The sequence below is a fragment of the Haplochromis burtoni genome, unplaced genomic scaffold (genome assembly GCF_018398535.1).
Source record: "Haplochromis burtoni strain Fernald_Lab_line unplaced genomic scaffold, NCSU_Asbu1 Contig_49, whole genome shotgun sequence".
In the NCBI taxonomy this organism is placed as follows: Eukaryota; Metazoa; Chordata; class Actinopteri; order Cichliformes; family Cichlidae; genus Haplochromis; species Haplochromis burtoni.
In genome coordinates, this window is record NW_024582410.1 from 1,188,814 (window position 1) to 1,206,530 (window position 17,717).

At 38.9% G+C, this 17,717-nt stretch overlaps 1 protein-coding gene across 7 annotated transcripts in view; it reads right to left on the minus strand.

Annotated features, from left to right (window-relative positions):
* Positions 1-17,717, minus strand: part of magi2a (membrane associated guanylate kinase, WW and PDZ domain containing 2a) — a 244,159-nt gene that overhangs the window by 213,605 nt on the left and 12,837 nt on the right. The window lies entirely within an intron of this gene.

Consider the following 17,717-nt stretch of genomic DNA (forward strand, 5'->3'; position numbering starts at 1 on the left):
GTCATTTTCGATGGGAACAGTTTATCCTGTTCTGAGATTAAAATATCCAACCAAAAGGCCACGATACTTTGTGTCATTAAATAAGTTAATGAGCAGAAAAATGAAGCAATAACCTGATGGACGCAGTATGCCAAGGCCAAAGTATTCAACAGGCTCAGCATGTTCAACTATTATCAACAACCAGCAACAAAATTTCATAAAGAGAAAGTGAAATCAAGTTAAGTAAGTTAAGTACTGAGCAACTCTGAAGGGAAATAAAGAGAATTTCTACAGCGCCTACACACTATTTACCTTTCTGCATACGTTTATTCCCCTTATTTACTACAGGCAGTAAGACAAAGTGCTTTGTCTCTATTCTCCCAGATTTAAATTGGAGAGAGAGCATCCCCTGCTGCAAAGAGATTTTAATTGCTTTAAGCCAATAAGAAAAACCAAGGTGGCGAATGAATGGCTTATGTGCTGCTTCCCAGGCAAAACGGCAAAGGCAAACCATCCTGCTCACACAGATTTCCTCACAGCTAAATCCCAGTGACTGTCTCATTGTTTCGATCCTGAGTGAGAACAGCAGATAGGGAGGTCATAGCAAAGAGAGCGAGAGCCGAGATAAGTTGAATGAGCAGATTTTCATTTTGACATAGCTGCTCCCAAGGCGCAAATTGCTCAGTCTGAATCAATGAAGTCATTCTTAAACGTTGCAGAGCTTCGAGACTCTGGGAACAAAGTCCCCGAATTTAACAGAAATATACAAATAAGCCATCAAAAGCAGGGTGACAGCAAATACGGAGACTGATCTGTTGTTTCCGGCACTTTTATGAGTTTACACCCTCTTGTAGTCTGTTGTCAGACTGTGGTGATTAATCTGCCCATCTGGGGAGGACTAGAGACAGAATGGATCATTCTTGGGTCTCAGGGCTTTCTGCCACTTTGTTGCCCTGGTGAGGCCATCTGGGCCAGAGGAGAGCTAATCAGTCATAAGCAAGCCGCAAGCTTTATCCCATGTGGCCACCTGATCACCCACAAGCATCCAGACTTGAATCAGAATTCTTTTTGTCAGCATGTGAGAGAAATGAAAGTTTGTTGTTTTGGCAGATACAAGTAGTTATGAACACTGTGCGAGAAATGCTCCTGTTGCTGCTGCAAAAAGACTCGAGAGTCTGCCAAGAGTAAACAAAACGACAAAGACACTATATATGATGTGGCGCCATTATGAAATGCATGATCTAATTTGTCTTACAAGGTCAATAACTACTACAGCACTACAATGTTAAAAGATGTCTTATCATCATCATCATTATTATTATTCTTGTTATGATGATATTCCTCTTAATTATTTGGTCCTGATATCTGACATAAATAGTTAAATGTGCTCAGTGTGTATAGCTGTTGCTGTAATTTTCTGGGTCGAGCTATTACTATAAAAGACCAGGCTTTGTTTAAAAAACTTACTTGATGTGCAATCTGTTAAGCCTCTTTAAATCTTAACATTCTGTTTAAAAATGACTCATCATTAACTCCTGGCTCAGAGAAATGACTGTAGAGATTCATTAATGAAGGACTTAAAGACAGGGAGATGTAAGTATAAACGCTGCCTTAGAAGCAGGAAGAAGGATTTTGCTTATTTCTAAGAATAGGAGGTCTGTTCAAACATATTACAGACCAATTGTCATTTAACCTCGAGATATCTTTGCTGCGGGCACTTTTGGCACTGCTCCTGTCATGTAAATTCTCCTCAGACCTCCTCTTTGGAAAGACAACAGAAACAATATACTGCCCTAGTGCTTTTTATCTACCGCTTAGATGAGGCTGCACATCTGTCATAAGCCCTTACTTTCTATTGTTTTTGTTCCAGCTGCATTCTTTACATTCCCGAGGTTGTGCCTCCTGTTGACTCCAGAGAGGAGGGAGGAGGGGATAAGACACTCCTGCGGGCTCATTCTGTTTAACTCGCATCAAGACTCCTTGTAAGGTGTCATTTAGTGAGTTTAGCAAGTCTTTGTACAGTGGCATCTGGTGGTTACAGTTTTCTGTTATTACAAAGATGATTTAGAAATGGATGTGGTCACTTGATCACATTTACCAAAAAACTAAACTTGGCAGGATACTCTTACTTTAAAGTCTTTGATCTTGTGATTTTTTGAGAAGGCAAATTTAAAAAAAAGAAATGTCAGTTTCATATCAGTCAATATTCAGCAAACGGAGCTGGCACAGGAGTCGCTACATGACTTAAGTGTGCGACTGGTGTAGTGCACCACAGATGACTACTAATCAGTAAGACACCAAGAGCCTAGAGGCAAAACCGTTGTATTGATGCCAGCATCCATTAGGTGAACTGCAATTAGCACCCTGCTGCTGGAGTTTGCGCACTGAGTGAACTCGCCCAAAACAATGGCGAGGAATAAAGAAGACTGCCATATCATGCTGCAGTGCTGCATGCACTGTGTCTGTAGCATCACAACTTAGAGACCAGGGTAAATACTATATGCATGTATTAGTATGACAAAAGGATGACTTAAGAGTTACAAAGGTGCCAATATCAGAAACCTGCTGCACAGCTTGCAAATCTTTTGCTCGGCATCTAAGTTTGCGGTAGATAATTTGCTGTTGGCTGAAATGAAAACATTCTGAAACAATAAATAAGCTACATTAACAAGTAAGCAAGTAAACTGGCACATCAGCGAATCAGCCTTTCCATTCCAATATAATGCTGCAAGAATAACATCTCTGCAAAAAAGCTGAAGCAGTGATGCTCCATCACAACTGGTCTCTGTATTTGTTCCACAGTGAACTTAAGTATAACTCACGCACTGACTCACTTACCGCTAATATGTTTATTAAGTCACAATGTTTCAGACTGATTGATTTTTTTCCACGTAAAAAGAGAATATCCTTATATTCAAGTATGCAGACACACATACACGCGCATCCATACTGTTTACTTTCAATCATCCAATCAGAACTTAATGGCTTACAAGCTTACAAGTTTTTCTATCTTCTACGAAAACATTCGCACAGGTCAAAAATGGAACAATGGTTAAATTGATCTATCCAGCAAGTACGCTACACAAAATTTGTGTATTTCCCACCCAAACAAGTATATAAGCTGCTAAAGAATGAAAAGAAAATATCACAACAAGTAAATAACATGTTCATGAAATGACTTCGAAGACGCATCATTTAAACTCCCCGTACTAGCTTCAGAAAACTTCTTCTCTTTATTAAAATTGCATTTTTGGTTATTTTATGATCGAACATTTAAATCAAAGAGAAATTATGACACTACATTCATCACTTAAAAATGTCTGTAAAGTAAAGTCTTGACCTGTATCCCATTTTCAAGTGGGCTCTAACTACATAATCTCTATCCTCTCAATGAATCACACTCATATGTCTGGTTATTCTACGTTTTAAGTCTCTGAAAGTTTTACCTACATACATGAAGCCGCATGGTCAGCACATCATACATAACCTGGGTAAATGCACAGGATTTTCACTCCCAATTTAAATGTTTTTCCCCATGTGTGGAGTTGCTGTATAGTTTTCTGCCCGATGATTGTGTTGTCTATCCACATTACAGCTCACATTTTAACCAGAGTATTCTGGGATTAGCCCCAATCATTTACACTCTTAGAAAGATGGCTTGGTACTTGTCAGTATCTGTTTTATTTGGAATTAAGCCTCCTAACACATTAATTACCTGGAAAATTCATCGCATTAAACACCAACCAAAACATCAGTAAATATTGTAAATAAATAATGTTTGACTTGATGGGAGTTAGGTGTTGGAATATTAGTTTTGCATTCCACAAGCACCACAAATTCTTAAGGTTTTGTGGCCAATTATGTTATATAAAGGGTTTTTATTTTACAGTGACAACCTGGCAACAGAGATATGTGGCAAATACTACAGCCAAACAGCAAGCTTCTCTAGATATTTTCAAGGTAGTGCTGAGGATGATAAATGACTGGGAGCAGTAGTGAACATCAGCTGACCATAAACAGTTTAGTACGGTTCTTGAATAAAGACTTTTATGTGGCCATCTCTCTACCCTGTGGATGTAGTGGGAGGAGGCTCTGATAAGTTACAGAATGACATGAAATTCCCATCTTTCCTAACAGCATTAAGGCAAACATCTCAGCATGCTGTGGGCCAAGCTGCTATGATAATTTGCTGAACCACAGTAAACGTGGCTTTCTGCAACAAGTAGAAATGCCTCCAGGCTGCACAGTGGCTGCACCGGAATGTCTTGGACAGTTTTTTAGGCGAATGTGTGTATCAGTTTGACCTCATTAGTACCACGGGCCAAGGCTGTACAGTCCATGAGCCAAGTCTTTACACCCCCCACTAGTTTATACACACTAGACGATAGCTTGTTTGTTGGAATGAATCCGGGCTGCTGCGAAACGAGAACAAGTGTTTTTGTTTATTTGCACAGGGATTAACTTACACCGTTGGCATGTTGATAAGGGCACCAACGTTGTAACATGAAAGGTCTTGGATATTAGCAGAGAATGAGAAAGCAAACACACCACACACACACACACACACACACACACACACACACACACACACACACACACACACGTGCATGTAAATGCAGACGCTATTCGTTATTCACTAGCATACTAATAAAAAATGAATTTGCTCGGGCAAAGCATGCAGTGCAAAACACAAAGTGCAAATTATTCCAGAGACAAGATTTCTATCCTTTTTTCCCCTTCTAGTGTAAATTCTCAAAATCAAATCTTCCATGCACCACTCTTTTTCATGCAAAACTGTGCACATACCATACCTCCCCTCACCCACCAGCATGGATCTGTAAAGGCGCACAGGTGCACAAAACTCGACACAAGACTGTAATGCTTGATGACAAGAGGCCAAGACACACAATCACTCATGAAAGGCGGAGAGAAGAGAGCGTTTAGAAATGTCTCAATGCCTTCCTGTGCAGGCAGTTAATGTACAACTTAAATAAAGTGGGCACATTCAGCGTGGAGACGTCAGCTGGATAGAGGTCAGTGTAACGGAGAAGGCCAAATTGGTTCTGACATTGTAGAGAAAGTGGGCATCAAGATACAGTAGGCAAGGAACGCTGAATTATTTGCTATACATCATATATATGGATTCGATACAGCAGATTTCATGTGCATGAGCATGAAGCAGTCAAGACAGACCCTCTTTGAAAGTGGCAGAGAATAATTAGTTATGCTGATTCATCTGCATCCAAATGTTAATGGTTGTAAAGGACCTGGAACTACATCAAAGACCTCCACTACATTATTGTGAGTTAACAGTAAAGTGATGCTGAGCTCCAAGCGATTGCATTGGAGAATTATTCTCAATGCAGTCACCATCAACTGGTATTCTAGTACATCTCCTCCCAGCTACTTTGGAGGTTCCAGCTGCAGATTTAAGGCCACTGCACAGCAAATGAGAGCTAAATTTAATTCTTGGACCCAATTAAGTTGATAGCATTTAAGCCGAATAATAACCCTATTCTGCTACTAACTGCAACTAAACAAGGTCCATAATTAATGTTGTACCAAACAGCTTTAACATTTTACCCATTTCTGTTCTGAAAAAAATACCCAATTTGTTAAAACACTGAAACTGAATTGTGAGTGATTTAGTATGTGACCTGTGAAAATACTGATTACATGACAACATGCCTCACTCAGGTTTACAAGCAGAGCTGCACTGGACAGAAAGTGTGTGCATTTCAGTGACACTTCCACACCTCTTAATGGAGTTGTTAGTTTATGAAGATCCTGAATCTTTTAGTTCACCTGGGGATTAAAACTTGACAGAAATGTACAAGTGCAAAAGCAGGGGAAGCAAGTGGTATAACTGAATAATTTTAGATCATAACACAGCTGTTTTTCAGTCTATTTAGTGCATTCTGTAATTCTAAACGGTGTCGGGAACAGCATCTTTTCAGGGGCGGCAAAGCTGGCAAGACATTCTTCCAGTTGGGACACATTCAGCACCAAGGCCCTTCCTGTAGCATTCCGTCACAGATACAGAAAAACACCATACAACTCCTCTCTGCATGGGGTCTGGGTGTCGCAACGACACCTACATTGCAAAGTGGCACAGGAAGAGAGGCGGGGAAGCAAAGTGAGAGAGCGTAGGAAAGCATGAGAAAGTGTAGTTGTAGAAAAATGAGCGGGGAGGTGGAAAGGAAGCTTTGCAATGCAGTGCTCGTTTGGCTCACCTAATTAAAATAACAATGGGTGCTTTCATGTTAGTATAATAGAGACCCATTGCTCATCATAATGGTTAGGAGCTCGGCCTGGCCAGAGGCACATGAATACAGTCAGGCACAAGAATCAGGGCAGGCTCGTATCCCTTTGGAATTACCTGTATGTTTTGTCTTTATTAAACAGACTGAGCAATCATTCATATGACAGCCTCAAAAAGTAAGTGAACATTTTGTTTAATGACTTTTCAAAAACTATTTAAAGTCCAATTAAGAAGATGAAATTTAAAGAGTGAGTCGTAGAGGTTCCTCTCCCTAAAGGCAAACATAGTCTGGATTCTGACAAAGTCTGTCACTTTCAACAAAAAGACTGGTTTGTTTCATGTGTCCTAAAAAGTGCTGCAGAGATGCACAAAGGCTGTAAATCCTACTAAAAAAAATAAGGAAAATCTGTTGCTAGTGCTCTTCCTAGAAGTACGTGTCCTGCAAAGATCACACCAAAAGCACAACATGCAATACTGAAACAGGTAAAAAGGGACCCAAGGGTAACAGCAGAACACCTACTGAAATCTACAACCTGCTAAAATCTTTGTGTGTCCCTTAGGGCAAAAAAACCTCAGTAAGACTGATGTTAATTAGAGATGGACCGATCCGATATTACGTCTCGGTATCAGTCCGATACTGACCTAAATTACTGGATCGGATATCGGAGAGAAATAAAAAAATGTAATCGGATTTATATCGGTATCGGCAGATATCCAAATTTATGATATCGGTATCGGACATAAAAAATTGGTATCGTGCCATCTCTAGTGTTAATGCTGTTAGGGAGACAAAAAAAGAACACACACATTGCAACACATCTTAAGTTTGCAAAAGACCTGTTCACAGAACATGGTAATGACTTCTCTTAATGATGTTTTAAGAACAAATGTATCTTTTAAATGCTTTTGTTACCCCTTCCAGTGCTGTGTGTCTCTATAATATTTGCAATGATGCCAATACAGAGAACGAATTGAACACCAGTGACAGATTTAAAAGGTTGTATTCTTTACTCAGAGGAGAAAGAGATTTTTTAATGTTTTAGGCACCAACTTAAGTGGTTCCCCACCTTTGTAAAATAAATGAAAAACATCTCAAGATGATCTTTTACTTATTAGAAAAATAACAGATGATAAGACCGGGATATATAAAATTTAAAAAAAATTGCACTCATCTCATTACGTGTTAGTGAGTCATTAGACTACACTCTCATTTACAATCTCACTAGTTTCTCTTTTCTCTCCTCTCAGCTTGTCTCACTCTGAGTGCACCTCCTGACACACAGTGTGTGAGGCTGAGAAGCGACAGGTGAAATGTAATTATACTGAGGTGAGCTGTGTTACTGTAAGTTCATTAAATGCTTCCCAAGAAGTGTTAACCTGACTGTTCTTAATTTAAGATACGAGTTAAATCAACACCATTGCTTTTTTGTTTGCTTTTTTTTTTAGAAGGATGGATTTTGTCAGTAAGCAAAATGCCTTTTATAACAAAGTAATACTTCTAATCTCAGCTTATCCATGGGAACACTCAAATACCATGGGAGAGTGAATATGTATGAAATCCAAACTGTATGAAGAAATTTTACAGGAGAATTGCACAGCACAGTGGCTCTAAACATACAAGTAAATGCACACTTATAGCGGTAGGGAAGAAAAGAGGAAAATCTTGTATTAAACCTTAAATTGATTGATAGGCTTGACCTAAAGACAGCTCAATCACAACATCCCAGAAATAACACAGAACAGTTTCATAGTAGGAGTTCCTCCTCACCACTGTGCTAGCGGCACCTCACAGAGGTTGAGTTGGTGCTAAAGCGACTTCTACCAGGTGCAAAAGTCCAAGAGGTTCAAGAGATTACTCGCTTTTTGCAGTATGTCACTGTGAGTGGTTACTCTTTGAATTCAATAAGGACATAAAAAGAACCGCTATCTGGGCGTGTCTGTAACTGTAACTTCACTGTTAGGTGAAGATTCCTAAATAATTTGGAAATAATCAGTTCAGAAATTCAGTTCTTTCCAAAGTGTATTTAAAACTTTGTATTGGAGTTGTAGTGGTCCTGTGGACTGAAGGAGCAGCTAATAGAAAAACTCTTCGGGTCCACTGAACTGAAGCCAGAGGCAACTGGACAATTTAACGAGCTTAGAGAAGCCAGCATCTCAGCATTAAATATTATCATAGCAGTGAGGTATAAAACAGTTTGAACTGGACTCTTTTTTTATTGTCAGGTTTTTTTTCATTAATATTTTCTTTATATATTTATTGATAGTTCATTTAGAAAAAAAGACTCAAATGTACTTGTTTGTACATAGTACTGGGTGCTGATGTAGTTGCATGCAATCCAGCACACAAGGCTAGCTAAAGCCCAATCAATATATCGGCAATGTTTAAATGAACTATTAGCCAATATATGGGTATGGGCACTTATCAGCCAATAAATTCAATTTAAAGAAAGTAAAAAGAGAAACACCCTTCAAGTGTTGATGCTGCATAGTTTGTCCACCAGAGGGCACTTGTGGCAACAAAATAAGTTGCTTTGATTTTTGTTTTTTTGTTTTTTTACACTGCACTGTTATCTTTATAAGGATTTATAAATGCTAACAAATTATTTGTGTGTCTAAAAGAAAAATTAATAATGGCTCATGAATCAGATTTTTTAAATCACCAAATATCAGGCTAGCATACCAATAGTTAATAACATGAGCTAGGTGATGTTAATAATGTTAGCTGACTACTGCCATAACAGTAAAATTACATCTAAGTACGTGTGTTTTAGCATAGCACTTTTTGTTCATTTTTTAAAAATAAAATTTTATGTTAATTTGGCATTAATTATTATTTTGTGGCATCAAATTTGGTGTTAGAATGCATTACACCAACTATTATCGTCATCCCAAGAAAACAAACACTGCAAATGAAGTATGGAAATAACGGCATGGGACCTTGAGGCAGTAAAAAAGTCACAACTGCAAGAACTAAACTTGCTGGTCAAAATTAACAAAAAGGTCAACAGAGTCAGGAAAAATTATTATCTGAATATATAATAAAAAAGCTTCGTCATTTCAGTCAATTTTTAAATGTGTCCATTATTTTGTTTTAGATAATCACAGCAGGCTCTAATCACATACTAACACTTGGTTCAGATATTTTGCCATTTCACTTTTATCCACTGGATACTCCTCCAGCATCGCATTTATCATGCAGAGCATATAGATGTGGTTAATGTCACACCATAATCATTCTCTAAAGTCAACAAAATATTTATGGTGTCTAGTCCTAATGAAACAGAAGCTAAAAACAAAAGTCAGGAGAAAAAAAAGTTTAAAACTCTTCTGGGTGAAAGTTGCTGTGACTCATTTAACAGTCCTTCAGCTTCATGAGATTGTCATCGGAATAAAATGTGTTTTCTCTTCTGCTTTTATACACAAACATAATAATGAAAAGAAGAAGAAAAGAATGGCAGAACAAGGTGAGGGAGTTTGAAAACTAGATATTAATCAGTGCAGAGGATAAACAGCAGGGCAGCAGTAACAGGAGTGAAGAACTAGGGTGTTTTTGCTAATTGTTAGAGGAGGTTGGGCAGCACTTCTAAACAGTATGTTGCGTTGGTACAGGAGGCACAGAGGTCACACACTCCCCTGACCTCAGTCTAATTACTGCATACCCTTTGGTGGAAACAATTCTGTAGAGAGTTTCGAAGACATGAGGACATTGTGATGCCAGACGGCTGCCTAGCCCCCTTTGTACCTCCCTGTGGTTCAAAAAGCAGCACAGCATGGCTCTGCTGCCCAGGGGCAAAGAGAACTAGTGAGGAAAGCAAGTTTTGACTGCACATCTCTGTGCTCTACATTCTCCACTAACTGGAAATGTACTTGCTTAACATGTAGGAACAAGAAAGTCCAACTGAAATTTTGGCCAAACAGATATCTTCCACTTTTTGTTTAGTATTATAAACACCAAGCTCCAAATGTCTGACTCAGAGGTGCCAAAAGGATATAACAGCTAAGAGCCCTGGGTTATTTAGAACGCTGTAGCACTATATGGCCAATAACCAATACAGTTGGATCATTCCAAATAAAATCTAATGAATTTGACTTCTAATAATCAGCTGATATTTTTTGTACAATAACTTCAGTATATTTAATAAAGCATTACCAAATGCTGCCTTTATACTTTTAATATAGTTCAAGTTACAGGCTCTTTCCTCCACCAACAACCTCTAGGAGGAAAAAAAAAGATACAGAATAGTACTGAAATACAAATTTAACTTTTCAGTACTAGAATAGCAAAGGACGGGTCAAAGACAACGGTTATGACTTGATAAATACACCATGAACGCAAGGTGTCAACTTACCGGGCACCATTGTGAGCTAGCATTAGCCAATGATGGCAAAGGCAACCCTAAATCCGCTCAATGAAACACCAACCAACACTGGACACCCTTAGTTTGACATAGCTCCCAGTTCAGTGTGAGCTAAGAAAATAGCTTCACCTCCTTGATTTGTAAAGCCCTGCATTCATACAGCCTTCTGGAAAATGAGGGCTTTTGTTACATGCTCAAGACAATGAAACCCAGGTATGTATTTTTGCAGGGACACAGAACTTTATTGTATTAATTTGGGCAACTGTGGAGTCATGTGAGACTATGATAGCTCATTATTTAACAGAGGACTGGCGACTGCTTAGCGTGCGTCTGTGTGTTACTATTAGCCTGCGTCTGCTCACGTGCTGCGCATGTGTGAAACAGACGAGCTTATAATCAGACATACACGATCAGCTGGTGAAAGCTAAGAACCCTGGAAATGGGCAATCTCTGGTCTTCGGCCAATCAATCTTTGCATCACTATCAAAAACAGTGAAATTCTAATGATATAAAATGATTAAATGAGTATGTAATCACCTAATTATAGTAAATTTATTTTTTGACTACTAAACTGGGTGTTCACTAACTTGGAAATTCTAGGATATCTGCACACCCACACTTACACTTGAATGTAATAATACTTAAGTGGCTGGTTTAGTCAAATAAAGCTTGTTTAATGGAAGACGCCCTTTCTAACCCACGCTGCTTATTTAGCTTGACAAGCAGGAAGACAGAGAGGCATGCAATTAACTATCCTGCAGCTACTCAGGCACAGATCATTACAATCAAGCGTGAGTCACTGACAACGCATTTTTTAACATAATTTCTTGTGTGCGTGTTACTATTAGCCTGCACCTTGTTTTTCTTGTATTATGAAAAACTACCACGGCCAATGAACGATCTAATCTAAGTGCCATCCAAGTGCAGAGGAACTGGGCACAGCTGAAGATTTGTCAGTGCGCCCCAGGGTGGCTGTGGCTACACTGTAGCTTGCCATCACCAGTGTGTGAATGTGTGTGTGAATGGGTGGATGACTGTGTATAGTGTAAAGCGCTTTGGGGTCCTTAGGACCAAGTAAAGCGCTATACAAATACAGACCATTTACCATTTAGAAAAAAGGGCCTGACTGTTGTACAACTGTGACACATTTAAAGATTAGTCATCCAGCTGCTTGCCAAATAATAAAAGATGTTCTCTCTGAGGCTGAGCCAAGGCCAAACGCTATATTCCTTGCATAGTACAAAACAATCTGATGTAATTAAAAATATCTCTGTTTAAAATGATATGCAGTATCTGGGATTGATGCCACTCGTGACACACAAAATCACTTTATTGCAAGAATGAAAAATGGAAGACGCCACTGATGAAAATAACTCCTCGCTTCCTTTAAATGTGTCCTGTGAAAATACAATAACAGACTGTGGTGACAATTTAATCTCATTGCAGTTTTTTTTTCGTAGTGAAGCAAAAAGACAACAGCAGAGTTTTAATGTTTTTTCAGCACACTGAACCATGCACCATCTCTCAAACAGACAGCAGTATTACTAATTCCTTTGGAGTTTTTCTTTTGCTCTGTTTTTAATACAATAATGTAAAAGTCAATTAAGTAGAAATTAGTACTTCAAATCACGTGCAAATAAAGAAATAAAAGCAAAAAAAAAACCCAAGCTGCTCAAGGATTTTGTGTTAAACGAAGCAAAATTGAATAGAATAGAATAGAATAGAATAGCCTTTATTGTCATTGTACAGAGTACAACGAAATTGGAGTGCCACTCCCTTGGTGCAAGGGATTGGTGGTCAAAATTGGTGGTCAAAGCTGTGTTTGTCATCAGATGTGCTGAGGAAAAAACAAGTGCAGAGTGTCTTCTCCTCTTGCTGTCTGTCAACACTCCTTCCTTCCCTCTTTTTTGTGCTTTTTCTGCATCAATTGAGCATCAGGTGTTTGTGTCTCTCTCATTGCCTCCTTGTCTTTCAGGCAGACCCGTGGAAGGCATGAATAATGTCTACGAGCACGGGGACAGCACGGCCTCTTCATCTCCTGTAACTATTTTAACATGCTTCTCTCCCTCAGCTCCCAGTGGATGAGATGAGTGTATGAATGCAAAGGATGGGGACAGAGAAAAAGGGTGATAGAATAGTGACAGTGAGAGACCATGCTGCATATGTAAAAACATCCCAGGAGTGTTGATGTGAGCTGGCTTAAAGCAGCTGGAGGTGACCTCGCTTCAGGCAAAACTAACATCATGGGTTGGGCAGAGAAATGTTGCTAAAGGGAAGCTAAAGGCTAGTATGAGAGTTGACAGGAATCCCAAAAAGTCAAAACTACATTCCGACAACACTGGTCTCAAGCTTATGAACCACTGGTGTGAAAGAGGAGAGTAAGACAGATGTGGTCAGCACACAGATTTGTTGCAACACAGAGACAGTTATTGAATGGACATGCTAATAATGTGTCTCCTATACAGCTGGGCATTAAATCAATGTCTTGTTTACAGTCTTATTGCAGACTCCTTGTGTTGTCAGAAACTGCTGCTGTGTCAGTTCTGAACTGCAATTCTTCTGCACACACCACAGATAGATCAATATATCAGGTAGACACTTTTGTTTTCTTAATTGTATATGTGCTAAATGCCATCATTGGTCGAACAATACAGTCTACTTTGCTAGATTACACATGTAGACTGGCAATTGAAAAAAAAGAATACGTATGTATATATATAGGGCTGTTCGATATAACAATATATATCAGTTGACGATATAAACTACAGACACTACAGACAGACAAGGGCTTGTTTTTATGAGTTGTCGTTATTTCCACATAAACCTTTCACAATAAAGCTCAAGATCCTGTTGAGACTTTTCATAATAAACTGAATCACGTGAAAGATCTAGAGTATTTACGGATGAGAAGTAAAAAAGAGCCGGCAGGTGCTAAAAAATAAACCTTAGACTCAAACAGAACAGGCTTTTCCCCGCAGCACGCCGTGTAATAAATACTGACAAAGAAAACGGCGGCCGTTACAACCTATGTCTAAAAATGTATAGTTTCATGCATCAGTTAAAACTAGAGATGGCACGATACCACTTTTTTATGTCCGATACCGATACCGATATCATAAATTTGGATATCTGCCGATACCGATATGAATCCGATATAGTGTTTTTTAATCAACAAAACTGTTTTTTAAATATCTTGCTGCATTTTGTATAAGTTCATACTCAAGTTTAAAACAACAACTACACTAAAGCTATTCTGTTATACCTGTATGCAAAAAAAATATTTCATAGTTCAGCAATACTGATCAATCTAATAAACTTAAACCTACACCATCCTCCCTATTCTGGTATTTTAAAGAGTACTTAGCATAAATATTAAGCAACCTAACTAATAGGGTTCCAACTCCCAGCAACAACAAAAATAAATAAATAAAAAATAGGGAACCACCCCTCACGCTCCACCTCATGATGCTTAATCGACGTAATCAACCTTAATTTGATGCAGTGTGAAAAAAAATGCACAGAAATCAATTATTTTTCAAGAAATATTAAATAGATTCAACATCTTTCTTCAACAAAATTGCAGACTGCACAGATGGTACCTTCCCAAAGGAAAAAGTACTATAGCTTACTAGGGTATATATATTAGACTTAATAGTTACTATATACAGTAATGGACTTCTATTCATTTTCATCAAATTAAAACTTTGGGTGTCAGATAATTATTTATTAAAAGCTAGACATTTTAAATGAGAATAAGAAAGAAAAGTATGTCTTTGTGCCCCCTTTTCCCTGTTAATGCCCTATCGGCCCCCCTGGCTAAACTTTGCTAGATCCGCCCCTGCACAGTTACCAGCGTCAGCTACGTAGAAAAAGATCCTGGTGTAGAAAGTAATATTAAATAAATTCTAACAACAGCTTATCAAGCTTAAACGTGCTGCTGTTGTTCAGCCGCTGGTTTCCTCTTTCTGGTGCAAAGTGGGCCAAAAGCAAACTAGAGACACGGACTCGCGACAGAAAAGCCGATCAGCTGATCTTAAGCAGTTTCATGATTGAAGTAGCAGCAAGAAGAGGCAGTCGCTCCATATATCGCTTGTTAAGCTTAACGCAGGAATGCTTTACAAACATTCAGAGATGGACTTACACACTTGCTTTACTTCTCTCGGGGATAACTTTGTCGGAGATGAAATGCCGGGTTGCTAGCGAAGCTCCAAATGCTATCCAGACCACCGACAGGTCCCGCATGCCACAGCCGCTCTATCACGTGATGCATACTGCTCCGACGTGCTAACGTTCTGAGGTGAGTTACGGCGTGTTGCAAGTTTTGTGAGGTGCTTTCGTGATATTTAATGGATCGGATTACATTTTTTATTTTTCTCCGATATCCGATCCAGTAATTTAGGTCAGTATCGGACCGATACCGATACGATCGGTCCATCTCTAGTTAAAACACTCGACTCCAGGTACGCGACGCCCAGCTGGAAACACTTCCCGCAAGACGAGCTGCCTGAGATTCACAGAATTTACAGAAAATGTTACATTTTTGTGATTTATATCGTTATCGGACAATAGAATTCTTATATTGGGATATGAGATCACGGTTCGGTTCGATACTTTGGTGTCACGGTTCGATATTTTTTCGATACAAAAAAATGTTCATGCCTTTTTAATTTGTCATTTATTAAAATTATAAATATATATTTTAACTCAAAAGTACAGTTTTTAAATTTAATGTTGCTGAAACAACAAATAATAAAAATAAATCTATCTGATTGAGGAATCACTCATCTTTGGAAAAGAGAGTTTATTACAGAGAAATGGCTCTTTCCAAAATAAAAGCTATACTATACGCTTCTTCTGGGCTATATTCTCAGCAGCATATTAAACATATCAGGTCCCCATGAGGAGAATCATGTGCTAACGGCTGTCTAAATGACTCGGGTAAAGTTTGTAGCATGTGTGCTTGTTGTTTTTGTCTGCTTCCACTTGTATGAAGAAAGCTCCACTGTCTTCATCTCAGCTCGAGCTAAACTGAACAGTGAATGAGTTTAGACTTTCAGAAGGAAGACCTCAGTTAGCATGTTAAATGTCAAAGTTCATGACAGTAGAAACATACTTAAAGCATGGCTTGTTTTAGAAGGGTTGCTAGGACAACAGACATGGCAGCACAGCTTAGGTTTGAAAAAGAATAGGAGCAGAACACAAGACTTACAGATAAATGTCCTTTGGACAGATAAGACTAAAGTTGCAATGTCTGGCCATAATGCACAGGGCCACTTTTGGATAGCTTTGGATAGCTTATTTTGCAGCCACTAACCTGGACACTTTGGAGTCATTCAGTCAACCATGAACTCCTCTGCAAACCAAAGTATTCTAGAGTCAGATGTGAGGCTCTATCTGACAGCTAAAGCTTGGCCAAAAGCACACAAAAGAAAATCTACAACAGAAAAGAACCAAGGTGCTGCAATGAGCCAGTCAAGTCTAGAACTGAACTTGACTGAAATACTATGGCAGGAAAATTAAATTAATGCCTCAATAAACTGAAGCAAGAACGGACTAAAATTCTTCCATAATGATTTGGAAGACTGAGAAAAGCCACAAGAGAAAAAAGATCCGTTAAAAATGATTCTGCAAGCTAAAGAATCATAGTGTATACTTTTCACAGGACTGCATAGTCATCTTTTGCAGAAGAACACACAGACAGACAGACATCGGGGAGACTGTGGCTCAGGAGGTAGAGCAGCGTGTCTACTAATCAGAACACTGGTGGTTTTCAATTTCTGATTGTATGCCAAAGTATTCTTGGAGATATTGTATATGTATATGTATCATGAACATCTGTTTGGTAGTAAGTCAGGGTGACAGAACCTGACAAAATGTTTTGCCGAGAAAAAGGAAGTAGTTCTGCTACTTATCCTCAAAAAAAGAAAAAATCTATTGTTCCCAAACCAAAAGGGAAAGGAACGACCCCAGATGGATACAAATGCAACCATCCTCTCTCTCACACACACTTGTGGTAAATAAAAAGAGCATTTGATCCTCGCCAAGAGATTGGCAGTGAAGGACAGAACGACCACCGAGGCACTCAGAAAGGCTTTAATCGCTCCATATCGATTGTTCCCTTTTTTGGTGAATCAGCAACAACTGGTAAGGGCTGAGGAGTTTGCTTAATATTCCCTTCTCTCAGAGAGCAGGTCAGCCAATTTCACCCTCCCCAGTGTCTACGCTTCAAAATATCCTATTTAGATCTCATTTATATTCATACCACTGGCTTTTTGAGGATGTCGAATGTGAGCTTTTCCCTACATGAAATATGAAAACTTACAATATCTCCCTCTGCAAAATCTTATGGTATCCAGGGGGGCATCTATCAAATTTTGCAGGTTACACAACAGCAACTTTGTGATTCATCACGGCTTCACAACCAAAATCTGATGTTTTCTTTTGGTTCATCATCTGCCTAGAGGGCTGCTGGGTCTGCACTATTCCACTTTCAGAATTTGAGTGGCTTTTGATAAAGAAAGTGCCCAGAGGAGGCTGAAAATAAGCTCTGTGCAGAAAAAAAGTGTAAATATGACAGCTGTGATTTGTTGCAAAGATGAGGAGAATCGCCACATCTTTTGGACAAAAGAAGTGTCACTGAGATTTGACAATAAGACAGGTAGATATTTTATGATCAGTGAGCATTCCTGCCAAACAAACAACACGTCTAGTGTCTCTCAAAGCAAATCTGTGTACATATACAGTATGAAATAAATAAACCATTCACTCTCTGGAGCTGAAAATACTGTACTTTTACACTTACTGTCAAAAAACCCCCCAAAAAACATCCACCACACAATACAGGCTCTCTAGGAAACAGATGAGAGTTGCAGTTCCTCTGTCTACAGTTCATTAAAATTCACAGACTTGCTGCAAAAACAGTCTTGCTAATTGCTGGATTAACAAAATCATTCATCAATTATTAAGCTGCACAAGCTCCCTCTCCCACCAGATGAGCACAGGTAAACCGATATCCTCCTGCTCAGACTTCACCTGTGTCTGGCACAGACAGCATGTAGGTGTGTTAATATGCAAGACTTTTATCTTTATTTAGAAAACCAGGACTAATAAACTCACCA